Source organism: Acomys russatus, chromosome 15 (assembly GCF_903995435.1).
Source record: "Acomys russatus chromosome 15, mAcoRus1.1, whole genome shotgun sequence".
In the NCBI taxonomy this organism is placed as follows: domain Eukaryota; kingdom Metazoa; phylum Chordata; class Mammalia; order Rodentia; family Muridae; genus Acomys; species Acomys russatus.
In genome coordinates, this window is record NC_067151.1 from 12,366,734 (window position 1) to 12,393,785 (window position 27,052).

General features: G+C 44.1%; 1 protein-coding gene across 7 annotated transcripts in view; it reads right to left on the bottom strand.

The window, feature by feature from the left end:
* Positions 1–27,052, bottom strand: part of Pex5l (peroxisomal biogenesis factor 5 like) — a 207,777-nt gene that overhangs the window by 20,942 nt on the left and 159,783 nt on the right. The gene's annotated exons all lie outside the window — the stretch shown is intronic.

Below are 27,052 nucleotides of genomic sequence, written 5' to 3' on the forward strand. Positions count from 1 at the left end.
GCTTCAGGAAATTTCCAGATGGCCCAAATCATCACACACTCTCCCTGTGTATTGATTTATTGGCCTGTGAGGATTAATTTGGACAGAATTAGAGAAACATTTTCTCTGCCAAGGATACTAGACATTGGATCTAGCTTCTTGGCTGCTCCCAGGCTCAAAACAGCAGATGATCAGCCCAATAAAATGCCAGGTGGAGGGCTCCAAGGGCTTGGAAGAAAAGTTATCCTGTAAGCATTTGTTCCACAGACTCTGACAGACACAGGTGCACAGGGGACTGATGGACCCACATTCTTCCATTTCACCTGCATAACTGTAACAAGGGCAGGATCTGCCAGGCTGAAAGAGGATCCATTACATAATTAGTGACGCAGTTTGAAAGGCTAGACACACATGTTCAGAAAAAGATACAAGACTGTAATCTAATGCCTTCCTAATGTCTTTGCAAATTGATTTTTTTTTGGTACAGATTTTCTTTGATTGAGGCAATCTTAAAAATATGACAGGTAGCATTTCTTCCAAGCAATTTATTATGTATCTATCTGTTTACATTTAATGTGCACATTCAGCAAACTTTACTGGCAGCCTTCTCACTGTAGCAGACAGGGTTAGTGATGAAGAAGGGAGGTGCTGAGCCTGTCTTGGGAAGGTGGAGTTTGGGGACAGAGACAAGGGCACAGGGAGGGTGCAGTCTGATGACACAGGACAGAGATAAGGGTATAGAAAGGGTGCAATTTGGGGGCATAGAGGAAGGAAATGCAGAAAGGGTGCTGTCTGGAAGCAGAGAAGGAGGCAATGCAGGGAAGGTGCAGGGATGCAGAGAGGAGAGCCGTACAGTGCAGGAAGGGCAGTAAGAAGGGCAGGGAAGAGAGGAGCTGGGCTGGACTTGGAGGTTCAGGAGTCTGAGGCACTGACAGTCAGCTGGGACCCCAGAGTTGTGCAGAAGTTGGATAGGTCACAGGGTGAGGTGAATATTCTAGAAGGCAGCACATGGTGCACAAAAGCTGCCAAGGCAACCTGGCCTATTATGGGGCTAGTGTAGACACCACCGAGGAAGGCGTCAGGGCTGAAGGTGAAGGAGTAAGCAAGGTGAAGATTCTAAAGGACTTTATAAAGTTAGGCGTGTGGGTTTGGACTGTCGTAAGGAGAAACCTTTATTTAGATCTGCGTTTTAGGAAGTAAAAAGTAGATAAATAGGAATCTGCATTCCCTACACTGGAGTGGGCCTAGTTTGCACTGTTCTCACTGCCTACCCGAGAGACAGTGGAAACTAGAGCAGGGTGTGGGCAGCACGGATGGGGAGGAACGGTGGATCTGAGAGATAGCTCACATTAGCAATATCACTTAATATTTGATTAGCAGTTAGTGCAGGAAGAAGGATGAGAGGGACAACAGAAAGAAGGGAGAGAACAGAAAAATGGAGAATGAGAGACTAAGAGAGGGAGGCAGAGATGTGATACTGGTTGTTTCCCATGTCTCAGCCGACAGTCCCCCACCTCTGCACCGGTGCGCAGCACTGACGCGGCTTATTGGTTTATAATACAGAGCTAGGAAGACGTCATGCAGGGAGAGGGAAGGAGGAATGGGATTGTATATGGTCATATTTCATTGCACGCACGCAGGAACTCCTCAAAGAACAAAAACATTTCTAATAAGAAGTTTTGTGTTTGTGTTTTAAAGAGTAAAATCAGAGCTGGTGACATGGGCTTTGGGCACCGTAGACTGGGATCATTTGGAGGGTGTGTTGAGCCCAGGAGAATGGGTCAGGGGTGTGTTTCCGAGCATTAAACTCCCAGTGACACCAGGAAGAGGGGATAGGCAGGGTTAGGAGAACTCACAAGGAAAGGTGATGACGAAGAGACTCCGAAAGTGATGGAGGTGCCTTAGCAATGTGATGGAGACGGATCCTAACAGACACACAACCATATCCTATGAGTAGGCTGCAAGCCAGACTGCCTTCAACCACAGGCAAACAAGCCTATACACGTAACAATAGTAACCAGGGAGAAAGGGGGTATCAATTGGAATGGGGGGCATGGAAGGAGCTGGAGGGAGGAGATTTATGGGGGATTAGAAAGAAGAAAGGGAAGGGAGAAATAAGGGGGAAAAGAGCCCACACTGTACCAGTAGATATGACATCTGTGGGGGTTGTGGTGCTACTAGAGGCATAGGGTGGCTAAAAAAAGGACAAAAACAACAAAACCAAAACTAAAATCCACATTCACAAATGGCCTCTCTCTCTCTCTCTCTCTCTCTCTCTCTCTCTCTCTCTCTCTCTCTCTCTCTCTCTCTCTCTCCTGTCTCATCTCTTTCTCTCATCTCTCTTTGTCTGTCTCTCTGTCTCTGTCCTGGACTCGCTTTGTAGAGCAGGTTGGCATTGAACTCAGAGATTCACCTACCTCTGCCTCCTGCGTGCTGGGATTACAGGCTGTACCCTCACACCTGGCTATTTTCCATATGTAAAATTTTATATGTGTGCGACTTACTCATCTGACTTCTCCTTTGTTTGTGTTGACACAAGGTCTGCTTGGACTGCCTCAAACTTACAGCAAACCTGCCTCAGCTTCCTGAGTTGTGGGGTTGCAGGTCTGAGCAACCATGCACGGCTTATCTGTTTATGTTTCCCCTCCCTCAACTGCTCCTAGTTTCTCCCTCCCTCCCTCCCAACCCAATTTTAAGTTCTCTCTCTCCCTCACTCAAAGAACAACAACTACAAGACCCAACAAAAGTACAAAAACAAAATTCAAAACAAACAAGAGACCAACAAGGCAAAAAATGCCGAAATAAAACAAAAACCATGGAGTTGATTTTGGATTATGAAGCTATTCCCAGGCATGAGACCTGCCCTGGAGGGCTGTTGATAACCCAGTGTAACCTGTATTGGAGGAAACCGGTTTTGTTTTTGACAATGGGCAAATTGCAAATAGCTTCTCATTTAGGGGTAGGACCCAATTTTACTCTCTCTTCTCAGTGCTAGAACCCCATGTGGCTTGAACCTGTGCAGATCCTGTGCGTGCTACCACAGTCTCTGTGAGATCGTTTCTACATCAGTCCTGCTGTACCTGAAAGATGCTATTTCTGTGGAGTCATCCATCACATCTGGCTCTTAAAAGATTTCTTCCTCCTTCTCCACAAAGATCTCTGAGCCATGGGGGGAGGAGTTTGATGAAGACATCCTACTTAGGGCTGAGTGCCCCAAAGCCTCCCACTCTCTGCACATTGTTCAGTTGTGTGTCTCTGTGTTAGCTGCTGTCTACTACAGGAGGCTTCTCTGATGTGTGCTGAGTGAGGGTATAGAAGGTAAAGGAAGGAATATGGGGAAGTGCAACTAATACTAAAGACCACTTGAAAAAAAAAACCTGGGCCCTGGGGCGCTTACAGAGACTGAAGCACCAACCAAGGACCATGCACGGACTGGACCTAGGCTCCCTGCACAGATGTAGTCAGTGGGCACCTTAGTCTTCATGTGGGTCTCCTCGTAAAGGGAGCAGAGCTGTCTCTGACATGGACTTCATTGCCTGCTGGCAGGTCTGCCTTGTCTGGCCTCGGTGGAAGAGGATGCAGTCAGTCCTGATAGGACTTGATGTACTGGGGTGGGTTGGTGATGGGGAGCTCCCCTTTTCTGAGGAGTGGAGGAGGGAGTATAGGTGGAAGAGGGAAGGAGGGTGGGACCAAGAGGAGAGAGGTGACTATGATTGTCATCTAAAGTAAAAAAAACAAAACAAAACAAAACAAAACAAAACAAAACAAAAAACCCAAAACACAACAAAACCCCCCCACCATTGACGCTTCCTAAAATATATACTTATATGAAAATAATCTAAATGGTGTCACCAAATAACAGGGTGGTAATGCCTCAACTAGATATTTTTAAACACCAAGAAGAACTAATGAATTGCATTTTTTTAGTCACTGGGTAAAGGGGTGCCATGGAACCTCCCAAACGCCATAGCTGATTGCCAAGGCTGTTTGGTGCTCACTACAACCTGATGGTAAAGCACTATTGCTGAAGACAATACTTGCTTATATCACAGAGCGTGGAGAAGTAGAGTTGGTACTTAGTTAGAAGCTTCACCTCTCCTGATTAGCATGCGTGGTGCTGGAGGGTACTCTGTGTGCTCCCAGAAGAGAAAGGTAATCACCAAATCACCTAGCTACCAACTCTGGGACCCACAGCAGTGACCTGTCAGTAAGATGTACTGGCGCAATGGTGGCATGAGTGGTATGGGAGTAATGTGGTGGCTGGGATGAGAACGGCCTCCAGAGGCTCATACATTTGAATGTGTGGTTCCCAGTTGGGGGAACTGTTTGGGATGGGTTAGGAGGTGGGGCTCTACTGAAGGAGGTGTGTCACTTGGGGTGGCCTTGGAGGTGTCAAATAGCCCATGCCCTTTCCAGTTAGATCTCTTAGCCTCGTGGTTGTGGATTAAGATGTGAGCCCTCAGATACCGCTCCAGTGCTCTGCATGCCTGATGCCTTGCTCCCTGCAGTGATGGTCATGGACCCTAACCCTCTGGAACCATACTCCCCCAAATGAAATACCTTTTCAAATAAGTTGCTTTGGTCATGGTGTTTTACCACAGCATTAGAAAGTAACCAAGACAAGTAGTCAACAACTACTTAAGGACCTTCCTCTCCATAAGATGGAACCCATACCTGTCACTGCTGAAGCAGCCAAGAGCTAGAGATTAGACAGGTCATGGGCCTAGGGTAACACCCTCTTATACTATTATTCTGCTAAAGGAACAACAATGTCTATCTAATCTCTAACTGCTTTATTTGAGTCGCAGATGAAGCTAAGGGCAGGAGTGGGAGGCACAGTAACTGTCATGCCCACACTTTCTGTTTATGATTTACAGCGTCTATCTATGGTGACATGAAGAGAAAGGCCTTTGGAGAGTCTAGTCCATCCACTTCTTGTGGGAATAAACTGTGGGAAGGAGGCAGGAGTTAACTAACTCAGGAGGCTTTTGTAGCAAACAGCTCCACCTGTAGTGTAACGGAGATGGAGAGGGGAGGGTGAATCTGAGATTTTTTTTAGGTGGGAAAAAAAATCAATTGGCAACAAACTGCTTTGCCTCTTACAAAGCAGAAATATTGTCAGTCTAGCACATGTGTACATCTAAAGCGCTTTCATTATATTCACTTATTTGACCTTCATAAGTTACTAGTCTAAGTTACTAGAAGCTAACACGGGACTCATGTCAAATCTGCACGTTTTCATCCTTTCCTGCAATGCAGCTTTCCTTTGCTTCACCTGGGCCTGGATCTCCAAATTGTCTTTGGCTGTAAGATCAATCAAGGCCATTGCTGGGCAAATATCTCGGCTGAAGGAAAAGCAGGACACAGCCCTTCAGTTGGTCTCTTGTCACTTAATTTGTTGAGACAAACCAAGTTCATTCTGTTTAGAAATACAGGGCCACTGATCTTGAATCTTGCTCTCAATCTCTTTTCTATCAAGAAGAAAACTACAACAGAATACTAAAAAGGAACTTTTATTTTTGACCAAGGTTCTAAAAGAATGAAAGAAAAAACAATGAAACAATGGATATCTGACTTTGAAAGCAAGATATATAAAAAATGCTTAAAATCTATCTCTCTATTTCTTACTTAGTCATTATGCATATATATATACATACATGTATATATGTAATATATAATTTAAAAAGCATAGTCAGTGATGTGAGGCTGAGGTCCTTGTCTTGCCCTCACAGTTGTGGGTCTTGCTCTGCAGACTCCCTGTGGCAGAGAATTGGGTCTGACTAGAAGTTGCTCCTAGCCTGGGAACTGCAGATGTGGGAAAGAGAGCTGGTTATCCTAGCTACTGAAACAATACTCTTTTCAAGGCCAAAAACATCTAGGAGAGGGCTGTGCCTGCAAGGGAATCTCTAGAAAGGTTTGCCTTCGCATTGAGAACCACCTTGAATGTGGCTAGTACCATTGTATGTGTGGAATCCTTGCCTGAATGAAAAGGAGAAAGCAGCTGAGCATCTGCATTCACCCCTTCCACTCTTCACTGTGAATGCAGTGGGATCACCTCCCTCCAGCTGCCTCTGCTGTGACTTCCCACCATGATGGACTGTACTTTCAAAATGGGAACCATTTGTTTGGCTGTGAGTCTCAGCATTTGTTTTGATCAGCTGCTGGGTGGAGCCCCTCAGAAGACAATTCTGATAAGTTCCTGTCTGCAAGTATAGCAGAGTACCATTTAAAGTGTCAGGTGTTGGCTCTCTCTGATGGAGTGGGTCTTAGGTTGGTCCAGGCATTCGTTGGACAGTCCCTCAATCTCTGCGTTAATTGTTCTATCTTTATCCCTGCATATCTTAAAGGCAGGGTAAACTGTGGGTCAATTTTTTTTTTTTGTGGGTAGGTTGGTATTTTCCATCCAATAGAAGTCCTGTCTAGTTGGAGGGTGTTTTCTTCAGTCTCCACAGCCCCTGCTACTAGAAGTCTCAACTAGAGTCTCCTTCATATCCTCCCAGAGGCCTATCATGAATTAGGTCTCCAGCTTGTTACAGAGATGCCCTTGCCCACAGTTTCTCTTTTCTTGGCAAGCCTTCTGTCCCCTCCCTTCCAGGTCTGATCTCCACCTTCATTTCTCTCTGTGGCCTCTCTTCTACCTTGTTCTCACTCTTCAATCACTACCTCTGTCTATTCTATGGTGACAAGAGCTCCACAAGAAGACCAACAGAGCCAACTAACCAGGGCCCAGAGGGTCTTGTGGAGTCTGAAGCACCAACTAAAGACCATGCATTGACGGGACCTAAGTCCTCTACAGATGTAGCCAATGGACAGCCCAGGCTTCATGTGGGTCCTCTAGTAAGAGGAATGGGGTGCTGTCTCTGACATGGATTCTGTTGCCTGCTTTTAATCACTTCCCCCAGGAGGGACTGCCTTGCCAGGCCACAAGGGAAGAGGAAGAGCTCAGTCCTAATGCAACTTGATGATCTGGGGTGGGTAGTTAGGAGGGCTCCTCTTTTCTGAGGAACACGGGAGGGAGTGGGGGAGGGAGGGGGAAACTGAGAGGAGAGGAGGGAGTGGGCTAAGACTTGGATGTAAAATGAGTACATTTTTAAAAAGCCCTCAAAGTGTAAGCCAAAAGAAGCCTTCCCATCCTTAAGCTGCCTTTATCAGATGTGCACAGCAAGGAGAAAAGCAACGAATGCCATGACCTTACAGATAGAAAAGGCTTGGGAGGTGAAATCAGGTTCAGATGAGATTCTTTGGGTCCAATGCCATTGGTGTCCGGATAGATAAAAGGAAATTTAGACAGGGAAAGGAGATCTTACATGAAGACAGTTGGAGCTATAGAAGGAAGAAGGCTTTGTGGAAAGAAGGACAAAAACAAGTGATGCTGCTACAAGCTATGGAATGCCTGAGGCTAAGAGCAGAAAGAGCCAAGAAATCTCTAGAAGCTTTGGGGCTGTAAACAGTGGTTTCTGACTGTGAGAAACCTCGGGTGACAAGAAAGAATTGCGTCTTGTTATCACTGGGTAAAGGGGTGCCGTGGAACCCTCCGAACATCATAGGCTACTGCCAAGGCTTACCTCTTAATCCACAACTGCAACGCAAAGAGAGCTAACTGGGAATGGTATAGGGTATTTGAAACCTCAAGGTTCACCTCGAGTGACACACCTCCTCCAACAGAGCCACACCTCCTAATCCTTCCCAAACTGTCCCACCAACTGGGGACCACGCATTGTTTCCCTCCTCCCGGCCAGCTGGTTCTGCTGAGCCAGCAACCTCATCACACAGAACTAAGCTGTGATTTCAATGAGAGTGCTTTTAAAAACTGAGGTCGTGGTGGAGTTGAACACATGCTAAACAAACTGCAGCTTGCTTTTGTTCTCATCAGATCGTGCTCTGCGGAAGACTCAGGTCTGAGAGGTACCCATAATCTCTTGTGGAGAAATGGCTTCCTGAGCTGCCAGAGAGACACATGCTTTCCTAAGCTCTCATTTAATTCCTCAAACAGACTTTGATGCATTATTTCCATTTCTACATATCAGGAACCACAGAGATGAGATGCGTCACACACAGACAGTGGCTCATCTGCCCAGAACTGAGACTCGTAGTCTGCCTGACTATACTTGTCCTCCCCATTATCCTCAGGCTAATCTAGAAAAACAAAGTGGGTGGACATCTGTGTCTGGGACCTCACTTACTGTTCTCACAGGGAACTCTGCCTCACTTTAATTACTTCTAAGAATCTGGATGCAGGAAGGTATTTACAGTAGGCTAGGATATAGCTCAGCTGTACAGTACTTGGCTAGCACGCACATAGTCCAGAATTAGATTCCTAGCAAAACACACACACACACACACACACACACACACACACTCAAAAAGAAAAAAATGTTTTGGGTTCTGAAAATAGAGAATATATTACATATCTCAAATTTAACGTGCATTAAATCCTAGATCAAGATCTGTGTTGTGTTCTTGAAACATTAAGCTGAAAAAAAAGACAGTTCCTGACCTTAGGGTCCCAGCCTTGAAAGGACATGTCTGGGGAACTGGAAAGTGTTCTGGGCTAGAGGTCAGAAGATGGAGATGCTTTTCAGATGACTGGGATCTCTTGAGGGAAGATCACAGCCAAACCAGGCAAGCCTTTCTCATCTCCAAATGTCTGTTCTTTCCCCACTGTAACCCATGAAGACTTATATGGGAGCTAGGTGCTGTGGTCAATGTTTTTTAATAAGATGTCCTTCTGTGCTTTGAATGTCCACAGGGACACTCAACCAGCCGGTAACTCAAACAGTTGGTGCTAACTGACGCTTACAAAGCAGGCCTGCTTAAGTTCTGTGGGTGCAAATAGCTTTAGCTGCTTTTCTGTTTCTCTCTCAGAGACAGAGCCCGAGATTCGTTTTTTTAGAAGGACGCCTAGAGGCTGAAGAACATTGCTGACTCAAGAGAAATGTAAAGGTCAATTGTATCCATGCTAGGCTGCCATGACATCCGAATAATTAAAGGGCTGTTTGCAGGGATAATTGTAGCTCCACATTTTAACTAAGTGAAAACAAACTATAAACACACTCCATTCCCATATAGGGAATTTCGCAGACTCTATTAACTCTCCAGATGTTAGGAGGATTAAAGCATATTTAAATTAGGGATTAATCTTGAAAAAGAGATGTGAGTGTTAAGTGTGCGTTTCAGAAGATGCTGGCTGAAACTTCTCCTTGGGAACTGATAAAGGAAGGGTCAGGATAAGACAGTTATTCTCCAGTCTTGTCTATTTGGGATTCATGTCTATTTGGAACGACACGAGAGAAAGAAAGGAAGAACTTAGAAAGTTCACAAAAGGAGTGACGGAAGTGTGCAGAGGCAGAGGGGCAGTGGAAAGAGGAAGCCATTTCAATGTGGCTCCCTGGGAGGGGGAAGGAGGGAAATTGGAAAAAAGGCAGCATGGCTTCTCCAGAAGACGGCAACTCAGTGTTTGAACTAAAAAAATATTAAAATTGGTAGATGCCACACTAAGATGTCAAAACTTTAATAATAAGAGTGATCAAAACATCAAAGAAAGACCTGGAGAAGGAAACCAGCAGACTTCAGAAAAAAAATAAACCCAAATATTAATGTTGCAAATGAATAATTTGCAAGAGTCAATTAAAAAATAGAGTGCAAAGTACCACCAAATGACCAGCTTAAGCAGAAGAAAGATTATAAGATGGGAGGCAAGGTTGAGGATATCCTGCATTCAAACATCAATAAAAAAAGAATAAACAAATATAGCTGCAACTTCTAACCCAACTACGAGAGGCATTTAGAACGCTAAATAGACATGAGTGGAGAAGGCACTCTCACGCCCAAACATAAAAACACAATCCTGCCATGGAAACCACCATCTTGCCTATAAAACAAAGCCTCACCAGAGTCACATCTGATCTATCAGCAACTCTAAAAACCTGGAAAGCATAGACTGACACAGCCTAATCTGTGAATGTAAACACCGTTCACTAAGAGTTTTGTGCCCAGCAAAGCAAACATTTAAAAACTTGTGAAGAAAAGGACCATTTCAAGACCACCAAGCCAGCACTGCAGACGAGATGTAAAGGACCACAATGCCAGTTGTTTAATGGGTAAAATGCTGCCCAGAGGATGGAGAGAGATAGCTCAGTCACAGAAGAGAATAAATCTCATGAAAACAATAGGTGAGTAAAAGAAAGGGAGAAATGAATCTATCCTACCCAACATAGTAAGCCAGTAACCTGCTGATGCTAAGGGCTAGAATGAACATTCTACAGATTATTTCAGTCAATTGATATGGATCACACATTCCTCTCTGCATCCCAGGAAGCCTTCCTAAAATAGACTATATTCTAGGTCACAAGCAAGTCTCAACAAGTGTAAAAAAGTCAAAATAATTTCTTGTATCTCATTAGACTATAGTGGACTAAAACCAGAATTTAGTAGTGAGGGAAACTATACACTATAGCAGCACCTTTAGGAAAACCAAGGCAACACTAAGAGAAAAGGTCAAAGCCATGAACACTTATATCTGAAAATCAGAGCAACCTTAAAAAATAACCTAAAACAAGAGTAAGTCAAACCCCAAGACAGTTGGCAGCAAGAAGTAATAAAGACCAGGGTAGAAATTAATGAAACATAGACAGAAAGAATAAATAAAACAAAATGTTGGTTCTTTGAAAAGATAAACAAGATTGACAAACACCTAAATAAACCAGTCAAAACCAGAAAAGACTAAATTGATAAAATGAAAGAGGAGGAGTAAATATTACAACAGATTCCAATGAAGTTCAGAGGACCATGAGGTAGTATTTTTGAAAGCATATTCACTCAAACCTAGAAGAGGTAGATAAATTCCTGGACATATATGAACTACCAAAATGAATTTTTTAAAAAGGTATAAAAAAAACTTAAACAGATTCTTAACAAGCAAGGAGTTAAAGCTGCAATGAAGAATCTACAAGCAAAAATGTCCAGGGTAAGATGGGTTCCATGCTAAGTTCTACCCAGCCACTAAAGAAGACCTAACATTAATATTCCTCAAACTGTCCCTTGAACTACAAAGATAAGTAATTCTACTGAACCTATTCTATGAGGCTAGTAGTATCCAGATACAAAATGATAAGGGCGCAATGAGAAAGAAAATCATAGGCCAGCCTTCTTGATGACTATAAGAACAATGCTTCCAACCCTTAGACCCAACTCTCTCCCATGTATTCTCTTCTTTCTCAGCCTCCTCCATTCATAACAAACTCAGGACTAACAAAGGAACCTCACGTGTCCAGACCTTATGCAAGGAAGCCAACAATATGAACTATCAAGCCAGTATCTTCTCTCCAAATCCTACCAGTCCCGTAGAAATATTTGCTAAAGAGAATTAACTAGATGACATATAGGACACAGAGTTTAAAAGGACAATCACAAACTTCATCAAAAAGATTCAAGAAGTTTAAAGAAGACACAAAGAAAGTACTCAATGAAATTAAGGGGTTACAGCTTAAGGAGAGTAAGCACCCAAGCGACACCCAAGAAAACATAGACACGAGGCTGATAGAAGTGATGAGGGCAATCTAAGACTCGAGACTAGAATTCAGCAAGAAGATAGAAACTTTGAAGAGGTCTCTGCAAGAAATGAAGATGAAATTGAAAAACCCAATAGCTCAAGTAGGAAACTCAATGGAAAGAGTCGAGTGGAAGACAGACCGTGAGGTCTTGAAGATGAAGCAGAGGCGCTAGACCAGTGGTTCTCAGCCTTTCTAATGCCACAACCCTTTCATACAGTTTCTCATGTTGTTGCTACCCCGAACCATCAAATTATTTCATTGTCACTTCACAGCTGTAATTTTACTATTGTTATATATCATAATGTCAATGTCTGCTATGCAGGATATCTGCTCGATATTTGACTCCCAAAGAGATCATGGCCCACAGGTTGAGAACCACTGATCTAGACCAAATAAGCAAGGAATATTAACAGTTGTACAAACACAGGGAAGGAGCACACAGGAAATGTGGCACACCATGAGAAAACTAACCCTTCGAATTATAGGCATAGTGGAGGGAGAAGAATCCCAAGTCAATGGCATAGACCAGATCATCAACAAGGTCATAGAAGAACACTTTCCCTAGCTGAGATACATGCATACAGATACAAGAACAGGGAACACCAAAGAGACAAGGTAAAAAAAGAAAATTCCCATGGCACATCATAGCTCAAAAATTAAGTGTACATAAAAAGGAAAGGGTATTGAAAATACAAGAAAAAACCCACCCCACATAGTCACATATAAAAGAAATCCCATCAGAGTAACAGCGATCTGTCAATGGAAACCTTGAAAGCCAGAAGAGGCTGGAGCAATGCCTTCCAAACCCTAAAACTATGGTGGCCAACCCAGCAAAGCTATCTGCCATAGTTGAAGGTTAAAGAAAAAAATTTCCACAATACAAACAGCCTAGATATATTATATCACAGAAATTAAATCTAAAGAAAATACAGGAAGCATTACTTCAGGATAACGAGAGAAACATAGAGAATAGGCTGTAGAAAAAAATTACAAAAATTTTTCTCAATTTCTTATTAACTGTGTTCAAGAATACATTAAGAATATCACATACCAGCTGGGCATGGTGTTGTAATCCTAGCACTTGGGAGGCAGAGACAGGTAGATCTCTGTGAGTTTGAGGCTAGCCTGGTCTACAAAGTGAGCCCAGGACAGCCAAGGCTATACAGAGAAACCCTGTCTTGAAAAAAAAAAAAAGACTATCATATACCATGGCCAACCAAGTTGTCTTATTTCAAAATTGCAATGTTGGCTCAAAACACACAGTTCAAGAGAACATAAATAAAGCTAATAAGGACACAAAGAACAGAAATTACAGGACCATCTTAGTAGATTCCGAAAAGGCCTTCAATAAAGTTCATGATAAAACTCTGAAGAAACCAGGAAGAGAAGGAGCACATGTCAACCTAGTAAAGGCTGTACATAGGTACAACCAAATCCATTTTATACTAAATGATGAGAAGATGTATCCACCTTCCCTCATTTATTTAATACAGTGCTTGAAGTCTGAGTTAGAGCAGTAAGACAAGAGAAAGAAATAAAAGAGATATAAGCAGGAAAGGAAGAAGTCAAAGCATTTTCCTTAGGTTTGGTTTGCAGGATACGTTTTGGGCTGTTTATTGAGAAGCCATCTGTTATTCCGGTGTGATTTCCTTTATATATGACTTGCACAGGCAATGACCCTATACTTACAAGACTCTAAAGGTGCAACCAGAAAAGTCATATATCAGACAAGCACTTTTAAGGTGCTGTATCTAGATTTTTAATAAATAAAAGCACCATGTGCCACAGCTCCCATATGGAGGTCAGAGGACAACTTGTAGGGACCGTTCTCTCTTCCTGTCACCTGGGTCCTGAGACTTGGACTCAGGTTGTCAGCTTAGCAGCTGACAACATCTTACCAGTCCTCACAGCCATTTTACATGACTAAAACGCTACTAACTCTCTGAAAACATTACTCATCTGCTTATGGATTTTATTGTACCTTGATTTTCAATAAAACTTTATTATAAAAACATTTGAAATAAACAAAAACATCACATACCAAAATTAGCCATAACTAAATTCTGTACAAGCAGTGAACTTCCACACAGTTGGAATCAGCATTTGGAATGGAAGCTGTGCAGCTTTACACTCAATCTTATATTTTCAGGACCTAGTGTGTTTTGTGCACTTATACACCTGCCCCTCCCAAGCCATGGCAGAGTTAGAATTAGATAAACATCCCAATATATATTTAATTCCATCACCAGCATTCAGTCCTTCCATATGCCCCATTCTTAGTCTTTCTTGTTCTCTTTTCTTTGTGGCATACTGTACCCACTTGATAGTTGTTTACATACATGCATGCATTATTTGCTAGATTCTGCTTATGAAAGAGGCCATTCAGGATTTTTTTCTTTCTGAGATTGTGCGGCCTCAGTTAGTATGATACAATTTGATGTCAATAGTGCCAGGGAGATGAATGGCACGAAGCAAGGGTCAGGTCATTGTGGCTGAATGAAAAACGCTCTTGACTTGTGAAAGAGCTCCAAGTGCAAACCATGACGGGCTCCCGACAGCAGAGCTGCACAGCTGGCCCCGTTTTAACTATAGGCAGCACCACATGTGCAACAGCGGCTCTGAGAGCTGTTGCTTCCCCACGGCTGCTGTTGCACACAAGTTGGGGCTCGGTCACCATGGTCCTGTAGAGGACAGACAAGCATTTCTATTTTCATGTGCACATGAATAGCAATTGTGGGACATCGGAATGGTGCACACTGGCTATAAAGTGTATCCTGGGAGCTAATGTTAAGAAATAGATACCTTCTTAGTAAAAATTAAGTGTTCTAACTCATGTCATTCATTCCTTCTGAATCTTTGTGGAACTGCAAAGAGCACCAAACTAAAAATGTTCAGAATGAGAATTAAGTTGTCAATGGCAGGCTATTTTGTCACCTTTAAGTTGAACCTGGAGCATCTCTCCATACAGAATCCATCTTGTGACATGTTTCTGGAGATGTACTTTGCTGAAATCTATTAACTTGAGTGCATACATAAAAAAAAACGAAAACCTACTGTGGAGTGACAGGGGACGCTCTGGGGAGGGTATCAGGAAAGCAATGGAAACCTTGAAACACAGCAGATACTACCTGTGAGAATATCCCAGGACACACACCTAGAAGAACTTTGTCAAAAGCAGGAGACACTCTTGGGGCAGTGCGCTGTCAGACACCCGCATGGCCCACTTATCCTCCAGCCTTGACAAATGACTTGTTGGTAGAAATATGCTATGGGAGGTCATAGGAGTGAACAGTGACAGGAGCTGCTGATGTAAGGTCCTGCCCTCATTTCAGGAAACCTAATCACAGCTAGATGCTCTCTTCTCCCTTCCTGGCTTACATTGCTTCGGCAGGAATTTAGAACAGACAAAAGGAAATCTGTTCCACCTAAATGATTGCAAGACAAAGAGGTGGGTCACCAGGCTGGGGTTGGAGCGTTCTTTCTTTCAGTGCTAAAAATAGAGTCGAAACTCAAGGATAGCATGAGTAACACACTTACAGACCATCATCCTGAGAGACAGCCTGTGAAGTGATTGGATACAGAGATTTCCAGGTTGCTTTCTATTTGTAATCACCTGGAGACAGCCTCACAATTCCAGCTCCCAGCCAAATGGGACCAGTGCAGTCACAAACTTTGGAGTGGATCCAGGCATCGGGTGCATGGTAGTTATTACAGAAGGTCATAACTGGTCAAAGTGCTCAGAATAAATGACTGCTGAGTGCTTATCCCAATAGGACATCTATACCACCTCCTCCACGGTACAAGGAACATGGCAGAAGAGGGGCTGACAAGAAAGTACGATCTACAGGAAGAGGGGGAATGTTGTGGAATGTTGTCTTCCGGAAACATCTTAGCTGTTATACTTCTGAACTCTTAGCTTGTCAACATCCTGTCATGAAAGGATGGGCCTCACAAAGCACCACCTTTCCCTGAAGATGTGTAGGCAAAGTTAATGGATGTGGCAGAGGACATTGTCTTCAGTGGTGGAGCCCTGCATAACTTGCTCTGATGCTTTTGTAAATAAGCCCCGCGGTCCTGCCGGAACCTCAGTTAAACATAACAGATCACAAAGCTACATGAAAGTAGAAGAGGGCCTGGTTGGAAGAAAGGCACCAGCAGAAGTACGAGGAGGTTCGAGAGGACAATGAGGTAAACAAGACAGAAATCTACTACATAAATGTATGAAAATTATCATAGTGATTATTATGTGCTAATAAAACACAGCATTGGGATCTAAAACAGGTACTCTCAGAAGAAGAGACACAGGTCTTGGCCAACAGGTGCATAAAAACATGCTTTGTGTGACTAATCAAAGTCGTAATGATGCAGTGCCTCACACCAGTAAGAATGATGCTTTCAAGAGACTACAGGCAACAGGCCGTGCAGAAAAGGCGGAGGAAAGAGAACCCTGCACAGGGCTTATGGGAGGTAGGCTAGGACGGCCACTGTGGAAGCAGCAGGCAGGCCCTCTAAACATTAAAGGTTGAATTGTATGGTCCAGAAATCTCACTCCAGAGCATGTATCCAAAGGAATGAGGTCACGCTGAGAAGGCATGTATACCCCGTCCTACTTACAACAGCCAAGAGACGGAAGTGACCTAACTGTTCATTAAACTCATGGGCTGCTAAAAAACACGTGGTATGTGTGCACAATGAAATAGTATTCAGCCACAAAGGGGAATAAACATCCCACCAGTTGCGACAACATGGAACTAAAGGACATCCCGTTAAGTAAAAGAAAGCAGAGATAGAGGACAAATAACACACACTCCTAATCACAAACAGCATCAAAAGCAGCTGGTCTCAGAGATGCTGAGCATGGGTGGTGGTTACCAGAAGCAGTTAGCAGCCGGAGGGGAGAGGGTGGAGGAGGAAAGCTAGCCTGCCAGAGCATCATTAAAGCTAGATGGGAGCAGGGAGCTCGGATGCCCTATCACCCAGTACGGTGATTATATGCTGGAGATGCACTGTACAACTCAAAAAGCCAGAAGAGAAGCATATCCCACAAACACAGAAATAGGTTTAACCTGTAAATAGTGCACAATTGTAACATACTGAAATATGCCGCTCCACATATTTATTTATTTATTTTATTTCATGTGTATGGTTTGCCTACATGTGTACATGTGTACCACGTATGTGCCTGCTGTCCACAGAAGCTGGAAGTGGGAATCAGATTCCCCAAAACTATAGTTTTGGTGGTTTTAAGCTGTCATGTGAGTACTGGTCCTCAGGAGGAGCAGTAAGTGCTCTTAACCACTGAGCTGTCTCTATAGTCCTAGCTAAAAAGAGTTTAATGTACAAAAGAATCAAACAAGATACTTAGTCATCATTTACACATTATGTTTTTTTTCTCTTTTAGAAGAGTCTCATGTAGCACAGGATGGTCTCAAACTCTCTATGAAGCTGAGGCTGGCCTTGAGCTTCTGACGCTTTGACTTCTACTTCCCAAGCACTGGGATTATACCATGGCTGTAATTATTAATATATTGTTTTTTTCAAACAGTATATTTTTAATTGAATATCAATAATTAATATGAAAATTTACTTTTCAATCTCTTTAAGTTTAATTCTTTAAAAAGCTGCTTAAAGCATCCAATGGAAAACAGTATTCATTTTCAGAAATCAAGGGTGGATTCGTTTTTAGTTTTTGTCCAAGTTCGGATTGGCCCTGGTGAGGTCCAGCAGGCTTTCTGGAGGGAGGAGGAGTAGATACACAGATAGTGTTTGGATCCTGGGCCACAGTTCTGCTTTGCCTTTGCCATTGCTGGATGGCCACACAGCATGAGGTCTGTCTTCTCTGACAGCCACATTTATCCTGAGAACCCTGCAGTTTTAGGATGGCCTACATGCCCAGACAGGTTTCTCTGGCTGTCCTGGAACTCACTCTGTAGACCAGATTGGCCTCAAACTCAGAGATTTGTTAGTCTCTGCTTCCCTATTGCTGGGATTAAAGGCTTGTGCCACCACTGCCTGCCTTTGGGTGAATCTATATTAACTGTGTGTGTTATCAGAATAGTTAGATAAAAAAAAAAAAAATCATCAGTTTCATTTTCCCATACCTGAGCCATTTGATCCCGACTACAAATTTGTCATGTTAATACTTGACTATGTATTCTTAATATACTTTCTACCTAATGTAGTTCTTTTACTTAGATAGGCAAGATTCACTCAAGCTTTGCCTAACAATATCTGTACAGTTTGCAGCTGAAAGTTCTGGCTGTATTTTTTTTTTCTAGGATATATTTAAATAGATGCACAGTTATTAAAACACAATGTTAATTCACTTTCCTCTTAATTGGATAAACCAAGTTGACTCAAACTTAATTCAGTTTCCTGATGAGAAAGCTGAGGCCCCATGTGGTACAGATGGAATTACAGCCAACACCATGCCCTGCTGGAGGCTTTCCCACCTATAGTATGGTGCTTTTCGCCATTCTTCATGTAAGTTTAACCTGTGATTCCCAGGTATAAAGCTGGCAACAAAGGGTTTAAACTATTTCTTTCTCCCTTTTCAATGTGTGTATGTGCGTGTGTGCGTGTGTGTGTGTGTGTGTGTGTGTGTGTGTGTGTGTATGTGCACGCACACACGCATTATGCATAGTGTGTGTATGCATGCCTGTGTGCATGCATTATGCATAGTGGGTGTATGCATGTGTGAGTACGTTCGTGTGTATGTGTGCACATTACACATAGTGTGCGTATGCATGCATGTGTGCTTGTGTGTGGGCACACGTGGGTGGATGTGTGTGCGGAGGTTTGAGGTTATGCCGAGAATTGTTTTCTTATTCCTCCTTTACCTTTTTCTGTGGAGCAGGGTCTATTAATGGAAGGCAGAGCTTTTGAGCAAGCTTGCAAAACCAGCTTGCTCTGAGCATCCCCCTGCCTGCCTTCTGAGGCTGGAATTACAGGCAAGATGCCACACCCACCAGCCTTACCTTGTGGGGCGGGGCTTCTGGGAATCTGAACTCCAATCCTCAGGGGTTTAATTGCTGAGTCAACACCCCAGCCTGATTAAAAGTATTTTAACCTCCCATCTCACAGGTGTTTCCAGGCAGTGCGGAAGGAAGGAGGGAAAGTTAGCTCAGGAGTTCCTTTAAGAAGGGAACCAGCTCATTGTTTGGGCCGCAGACAAGTCTGTCTTTCCACGCTCATCTTCCTGTATGTTCTCCTGGAATGCGGAAGCCTGGTCCACAGATTTAAAGTTGAGGGCATTTCCCAAACTGCCTTTTGGTCTGTGGTCAGTCTAGGAGACCAATCTGTGGAACACTGAGGTTTGCTTAGGATGGTGCCAGGGGAGATCTCATTATGATGGAGTTTCATGGAGGATGTCAGGGGCAGTGGGGGAATGTGCGACAGCTGGACGTGCCCATAGCCCCAACCTTGAAGGGTTAGAGCAAGGCCGAACTATCATCATTTTAGGTAAATACTTATCCATGAATTCAGCGATACCTTTACATGTCCATTCAGGTCATAAATTCCTCTTTGGCGCACGCCTTTAATCCCAGCACTCAGGAGGCAGAGGCAGGCAGGTCACTGCAAGTTCAATGCCAGCCTGGTCTTCAAAGTGAGTCTAGGACAGCCAAAGTTACACAGAGAAACCCTGTCTTGAAAAACAAACAAACAAACCAATCCCTCTTTTTCACACTCAGTTTGTTTTAGAAATCAAAGTTGTGTGAAACAGAAGGAACCAGGGGACTTTAGCCCTCTCCCTGTGAGCTCATCTTTTTAAAAAAAATATATTTCATTAATTTATTCATATCACATCTCAATTGTTATCCCATCCCTTGTATCCTCCCATTCCTCCCTCCCTCCCATTTTCCCCTTACTCCCCTCCCCTATGACTGTGACTGAGAGGGACCTCTTCACCCTGTATATGCTCATAGAGTATCAAGTCTCTTCTTGGTGAGTTTGTCTTTATGTGCTGTGACCTGGCATGGGCAGCCTGGCACACTTAGCTTAGTGCTAAGAAACCTGTCTCTTAAATAGCACAAAGATTCTCAAATGGTTAACTGCCAGGGGATGTCTTCATGCCTTCAGAAGGTCTTTTCCAGATATTTGACTCTAAATCCAAAGGATTTAAGGAGAGATTAATCCACTAATCCCTTCCAGTTGCTTGAAAGAGGTACTGCCCTCAGAGGAAGCAACCTAAGCGGTGCTGGAGGCAGTCTCCTTGGGAGGAGGGCACCTGAGTCAGCAGCTTCTTACACAATCCTATACTAATAAAAGCACATGGGACCGTTCCCCATTTCTGCTCAACTGTCTACTGTTTCCAAGGCCCCTTAACACATACTCAGCAAGAAGCTTCCAGTAAAAACAAAACCTCTGCATTTTTATGCTTATGTCATTGAAACTAGGCTCAGGCGCTGCGATGTTGTTTTGAACACGGCCTCTCTGAATCAAACCTTAAGAGAGAAGGCTCAAATTATTGGTGTTCACTGTCCCCCCGCCACCCCCTGTGTGTGTGTGTGTGTGTGTGTGTGTGTGTGTGTGTGTGTATGTGTAAGTCAAGTGTCATTCCTTAGGCACCATCTAACTTTTCTTGCCCTGTTGTCTAAGACAGGGTACCCTCATTGGCCTGTAGCTCTCTAGGTAGCTTAGCTGGTTGGTCAGTGAGTCTGGACTCAGGATGCTGTTTCTACTCCCTAGCACTGGCATTAAACGTGTGTGCCACTGCATCTGGATTAGAACTCAGCCTTCTTTAGAAAGGACACGACACAAGGTGTAGCTTATAATCAGCACACAGCTATCACAGTTGCAGAGGCCAGGAAGGCCAAGACAGACATGATAGCCCCTTTTGGCTCTTGTCTCAGGGCGCTGATGTCATTAGTGAGAGCTAAGCCTTCCTGCCCTGCCTCCCAAAGGAGGTGCCTGATATCTCCTTCCTGATGCTGTCTTTCCTGATACCATCCCATGGAGGAGCTGGGATTGAACATATACTGTTAGGCCTTGGAGGCCCAAGCATTCACCCTAGGGCCAGTTAGTTTGAACTCTTTCACTACCTGCCTTTTTATACCAGCGCCACTTGCAGCTCTGTATAACCTACTGGCTGGAGCATTAACCTGAAACTTGAAGTGGAAGTTATCCTGAGGACATGGCCTTTGTGACACAATGCCCCCCCCCCCCAAAAAAAAAGGCAGCAGAAAAAGTGAGTGCCTTATCGAGGTCCAGATGATGGGACAAACCAACCAGGCCAAGTGGGAAACAGGTTAGAAATGAGGGTTTGAGAAGTTTCAATCCAGAACAGACGAACACATCAGTTCTATGCTGCGCATGGCCTTCCAGCTGGGCAGTACTGAAATGCGTTGGTGACGGAAGGGGGAAGAAAGAGGTACACCAGGTAGCCTGGAGCTGCAGGAAGCAGAGTGATGCTATTGGTGGCTGTGGCTGTTTCCGGTACCATCCCAGTGCTTGGCAATTTCAAACAAGCCTTTACCATATCACACCACTTCTGAGGGCCAGGAATTTGGGAGTAGCCAAGTGGAAGGTTCTGGCTCAGGATGTCCCATGAATATAGGATTAAGTTTTTGGCTGGGACACAATCATTCAAAGCTCCATGGGTCTGGGGAACCTACTCACGGGGTCTATATCCGAGGCATGGGCAGGAACCTCAGTTCTGGGCTAACGTAGTGAAATGGCAGTTGGAGTTTCCCACAGGGTGAGTTATCTGAGAACAAGTAGGGAAGAGGATTGTGGGGCCAGAGGAGCTCAGGGGCCTGGAAGAGCAATGTGGTAGGATGTATTGAACTCATTAGCCAATGAATTTTGAACTTTATTTGCCGACTCTGACGGCACCCTTTCTTTCCCTTGCCTGTAAATCATTTCCCCTCATTCACATATGTTATTTCTTTTTAAAACCTGCTCACAAAATATCTCCTGAGGGTAGAAATGGATCTGCAGCAAGATGCTTGAAATGTGTAAACAAGAAACAAAACAAACAAACAAACAAACAAACAAAAACAAAACAAAAACAAAACCAAGAAAAACCAAGATAGTCATAGCATTTAAGTTCAGTGGAGCACAGTCTAATTCCAGGGGCAAAACTTTTATCTTTTCTTCACTCTGTTTGGAATCTGTCATAAGCTCTCTAAACACGAGGTGTTTAGCGACACCAGAAACCATTTTTCACTTATTTTTCAGGAAAACATTGTCTGTGGACCCTGCTTCTTCTTAGATTCTGACCAACACCAAGAGCAGAGGGCTAGGCATGGTTTGGTCAAGGCTAGTGTGGGGACAGCAACTAGGACACAGCCTACCACTGACTCACAGGGATCTGTGGTCGTCCCTGGCCCCTGCCCGCTGCCCCCTGTGCCTGTTCCTCCCAAGGGCAGGGATGGTGCTGCTCATTTCCTGGTGCTTTTGCCCGTATTTAAATACATTTGATGAATTTGATTCTACTCCAATTTATTTTCGAAGTGGAGGAGACACCTAACCAGCTAAGCATGACACCAGATGCTGCCCGGCTCTCTTTCCCTGCCTGCCAATGGTGATGAAGGAGGTATTTTTGGTTCATGGCTGAGGAGTGCTGACTTCCCAGGTGACCTTCCCTCTCCACAGATGCAGAGTGGCTCTCTCCAGAGGCTTCTGCTCCCAGGAGGCCGCTTCAGGCCTTCCAGAGCCCCTGGGGCACCTTCTCTGCATCACTTTCCTGTGCCTCCCTGTGCATCCATCCTAGGTACCAAGCACAGCTGACAGTAGTTGTAAGAATGACTGTGAAGAACGCAGAAGGAAGCATGAAGTGCTTCTTCCTTTCCCAAGGGGAAGACTCATAGTTTTTAAAGCCCAGAAGAGGAAACTCAGCTGTTTGTTTGAAAATTATGATAGAAGTGAATTTGCGTTTTTCTTTTTTCTTCGACAGAATGTAGGAGACAGAGGAAAAAAGTGTCCCTCATAAGAAGTGCTGCCAGAAGGAACAGTCAAGGTGACCTCAAACGATGCTGTCCTTTGATTGTTAACAGGCTTCTCTGTCATTTACATAGTCAACAAATGTGTGTCTGCTTTTAGGTGGGGTGTGTGTGTGTGTGTGTGTGTGTGTGTGTGTGTGTGTGAGAGAGAGAGAGAGAGAGAGAGAGAGAGAGAGAGAGAGAGAGAGAGAGAGAGAGAGAGAGAGAGAGAGAGAGAGAGAGACTGGGCATTTTATTTTAAACATGAGCTAAATCACAGGCTTTTAGATCTCAGTACAAGTGAAAGTAAGTTTATACAACGTGAGAATAAAATGTGCCAGTGCTACCTCATGGTGGGATTGGTTGGCTTGTCCTGTGCTACTGTAAGTATGCCACCTACATTGAGGTAGAGACAACCACAGGGGACAGACAGCTCATCCCAGTCCTTCCGTGGCCGAGCGTCATGTAAGAATGCTGTCAAAGGGAAGCTCCTTCTACAGGAGAAGGTCATATGACACTTTATATGCAGAAGGGAGCATTACCATGTGGACATCAACCCCAACCAGCATACGCTGAGGACCAGGGATTATTCCAGAAGATATTGGGTCACTGTGCTATGGTAAACAAAATGACTAAACAACTTGGGAAGGGAAGGGTTTGTTTCATCTTATGTTTCTAAGTTAACAGTCCATTACTGAGGGAAGTCAGGGCAGGGGCTCAAGGCAGGAGCTTGGAGCAGAAACCAAGGAGGAGTGCTGATGGCTGGTTTGCTGTCAGGCTCTGGCTCAGCTGGCCTTCTTACACTTCACAGACTCAGCTGCCTCAGGATGGTACTGCCCACAGTGGCCTAGGCATCTCATGATGGACATGGCCATAGGCTAATCTGGTGTGGACAGTCATTCAACTGAGGTTCCCTCTTCCCACGTGACTCTCAGTAGTATGAAGTTGACAATGTAAACTAACCACCGTATGTGTGAATGCAAGTCAGTGAGATAGCATGGGGAAGAATTTATATTACACATAGACAAATACAAGAGAAATAGTCATCTTAGTGGAAGCCACACTGTGAGGAAATAGACATACAACAGGCAAAATTTACAAGGACAGACCCAATGATGAATGCAAAGCAGGAAAATCTCTGGTGATCCAGCAGTTAATGGGTCTACATAGACTTTTCTGGGGGACAGCCACTTCAGCTACAGTGTGAGTGACATGAAGGGCTCCACTGCATGAGGACCCGGAAGAAGAATGCTCCCACAGTAAAAATAGGAACTGGAAGCAAGGGCAATGAACTTGGTGTGTTAGAACTCAGGGATGGGACTGAAGGGCAGAGGATAGATGGGAACTAGGAGGTGAAGGACCAGGTAGAGAGGGAGCAGATGGAGAGGGAGCAGATGGAGAGGGAGCAGGTGGAGAGGGAGCAGGTGGAGAGGGAGCTGATGGAGAGGGACCAGGTGCAGCTGGAGCAAGTGGAGAGGGAGCTGATGGGGAGGGAGCAGGTGCAGCTGGAGCAGGTGGAGAGGGAGCAGATGGGGAGGGACCAGGTGGAGAGGGAGCAAGTGGAGAGGGAGCAGGTGGAGAGGGGAAAGGGGCCAAGAAGAGAGGGACCAGGTAGAAAGACACCAGGTTTATTTTATTTTAAAATTATGTGTATGCATGTGTCTGAGTGGGAGTAATATTTACTCAAGAGCAGATGCTTGTGGAGGCCAGAGGAGGGCACCAGATTCCCTGGAGCTGGAGTTATAGGCAGTTGTGAGCCATGTGATGTGGGTGCTGGGAACTGAGCTTGGGCCCTCGGCAAGTGCAGTACATGCTTTTAACCACTGAGCCACATCGTCTAGCTGCCTTCATCTGGATCTTGCAGGCATGTAGAACTGGCTTTCAAGAAACAACTGGCAGAGCCAGTTTTCCTTTTTATTTATTGTGCTTTGCCTCTGTGTTTGACAACTCCATACCCATGTGTGTGAGAATATTCACATCTCCCATTATCCTCTCCAACCTCCCCCACTCCTGCGGACCTCCTTCACAATTATTAGTCTTTGTCTCTTGAGGCTGAGGCTTACGTGGTCTTCAGTGTGTGATGTAGTTGAGGATGAGCCTGAGTTCCTGATTCTCCTGCCTCCGCTCCCTGAGTGCTGCAGTTGTGGGGTGCACACCCCATTTGGCTAGTGCAGCACTGGAACTAGAACTTGGGGCCTTCTGAATCTAAGGCAGACATTCTACCAACTGATATTCTCAATTTTCCTTAAGAATCTTACGTTCTGGGGCCAGTGAGGTGGCTCAGTGGGTAAAGGTACTTGTTGCCAAACCTGAGGACGTGAGTTCAATCCTAGGTACCCACATGGTGGAAAGAGAGAAACAAACTCCTGCAAACTGTCTTCTGACCGTCACATATGCACATGTGTGCACACACACTAAATAAACATGCAGTTGGGAATCTTACATCTAACTATAAGACTCCCTCTGAATAGCAACATGACAGGGTAGAGAAAAATGCAAACAAGACAACAGAATAAAATAATTTACCCCCAAATGTAGCCATCAAGGAATAACTGCTGTGAAAATTTGGTTGCACATTTACTCTGTTGTAGTTTGGGTAGGAATTCGTCCAGGATTCATATGCTGAACCCACCCCCGAGGTGACAATTTTAAAAGCTAGAAAGCCTAAAAAGGGATGAGGTTGTGTCTTCTGCCCTGATTGTAGATGAGACTCCAAGTAAGAGTAACATGGAAGTGAATAGTCCACAGATGCATAGAGTGTAATAGGCATGCCTTGCCGTCAGCTTAGCCCACACTTTTCCCTCCATAACTGTTCATACCTTCAGTACTGTATGCTAAATGATCAGTGACCAAAGTAACGTCCAGATTCCTGGGATTTTTGGCCAAGGAGGTGTGGACATGAGGGCTAGACTGGTTACTGACGTGGTGGTGTCCTGTAGCTGTTACAGAAACATTGTGATAGCAACCGAGGCCTGGGAAAAGCAGGGAAGGTAGAAGACACAGCTTGGTGGAATGAGGTGAGTATTGTTTAGACATTGTTGCAAGTGAGGAAAGTCAGCACTGGGAAAAGTGGAAAATTTCTTATTGTGCCATTTTCAGCATAAGAAAGAGCCTGTGGATAATTAGCAGCTTTCAAGATGGAAATGGGTTTTCTAGAAAAGAAGGAGGTTGCCCCTCATTGTATATGTCTAGGTAGAAACAGGAGTAATTTGTCAAGAGCTAAAATAAACCTTTGCCTAATAGGAGACAGGGGTTTTAAGATTATGACCCAAATGCAGATTCGGCTCAATGAATACACACACACACACACACACACACACACACACACACACACACACACACACACACACACATACACACACACACATACACACACATACACACACATACACACACACATACACACACATACACACACACACACATACACACACATACACACACATACACACACACACATACACACACATACACACACACATACACACACACATACACACACATACACACACACATACACACACATACACACACACAGTACACACATACACACACACATACACATGCACACACATACACACACACACATACACACACACAATACACACACAACAACACACACATACACACACATACACACACATACACACACATACACACACATACACACCACATACACACACCTACTACACACACATACACACACATACACACACACATACAGACACATACACACACACATACACACACATACACACACATACACACACACACATACACACACACATACACACACATACAGACACACAGACACACACACACACACATACACACACATACACACACACATACACACACATACAGACACACAGACACACACACACACACACACACACACACACACACACACACACACACACACACCTTAGTACATTTTCCTTGTCAGTCAATTCCATCATGAAGTCTTTTGGGTTTAAATTCATTATCCTCCTCATTATAAATGAGACCATATGCTAATGTCTTTTTTGACCCAAGATTCTATGTGTCTGAATAGCAGTCTGAGAGCTACCGCTGTGTGCTACGCACAGTAGGGGCTCAATAGATATATTTAAATTAGCTCTTAAAACTGGAAAACTTACATTTAAAGTAATTTAAGCTACAGGCTCCATGCATTTGTGTGATCTGATTGAACTCAGCTGGTCTCGACTAACTACATCAGTGACTCCTGCTCAGAACACTAAAATATTCATTATCTCCTTCTTTAAATTAGAGAAGTTGAAAATTAAAGAGGGAATTTGAACGATTTTGGCGTGAAGAGATAAAAGTGTGCTCTTACTGGGTTTCTGAATGCTATGAATCACGGTTGAGATGATTTCCCAGAACAGACCCTGGTAACATTAAATTGCAAATAGGATTTTCCCGCACCCAGAGGATCGAGTTACTGGAAGACCACCCCTAACACAATCATTTCATCTGGAGTCTAGGGGTGAGATGGCTACCTGAGTGCAGCATAGTCCAAGAGCGCCTGCGGTTTTCAAGATTGAAATCTCTAATAGCAACAGGGGTATTAACAGGAGCATGCTCGAGTCTGTGAAAAAG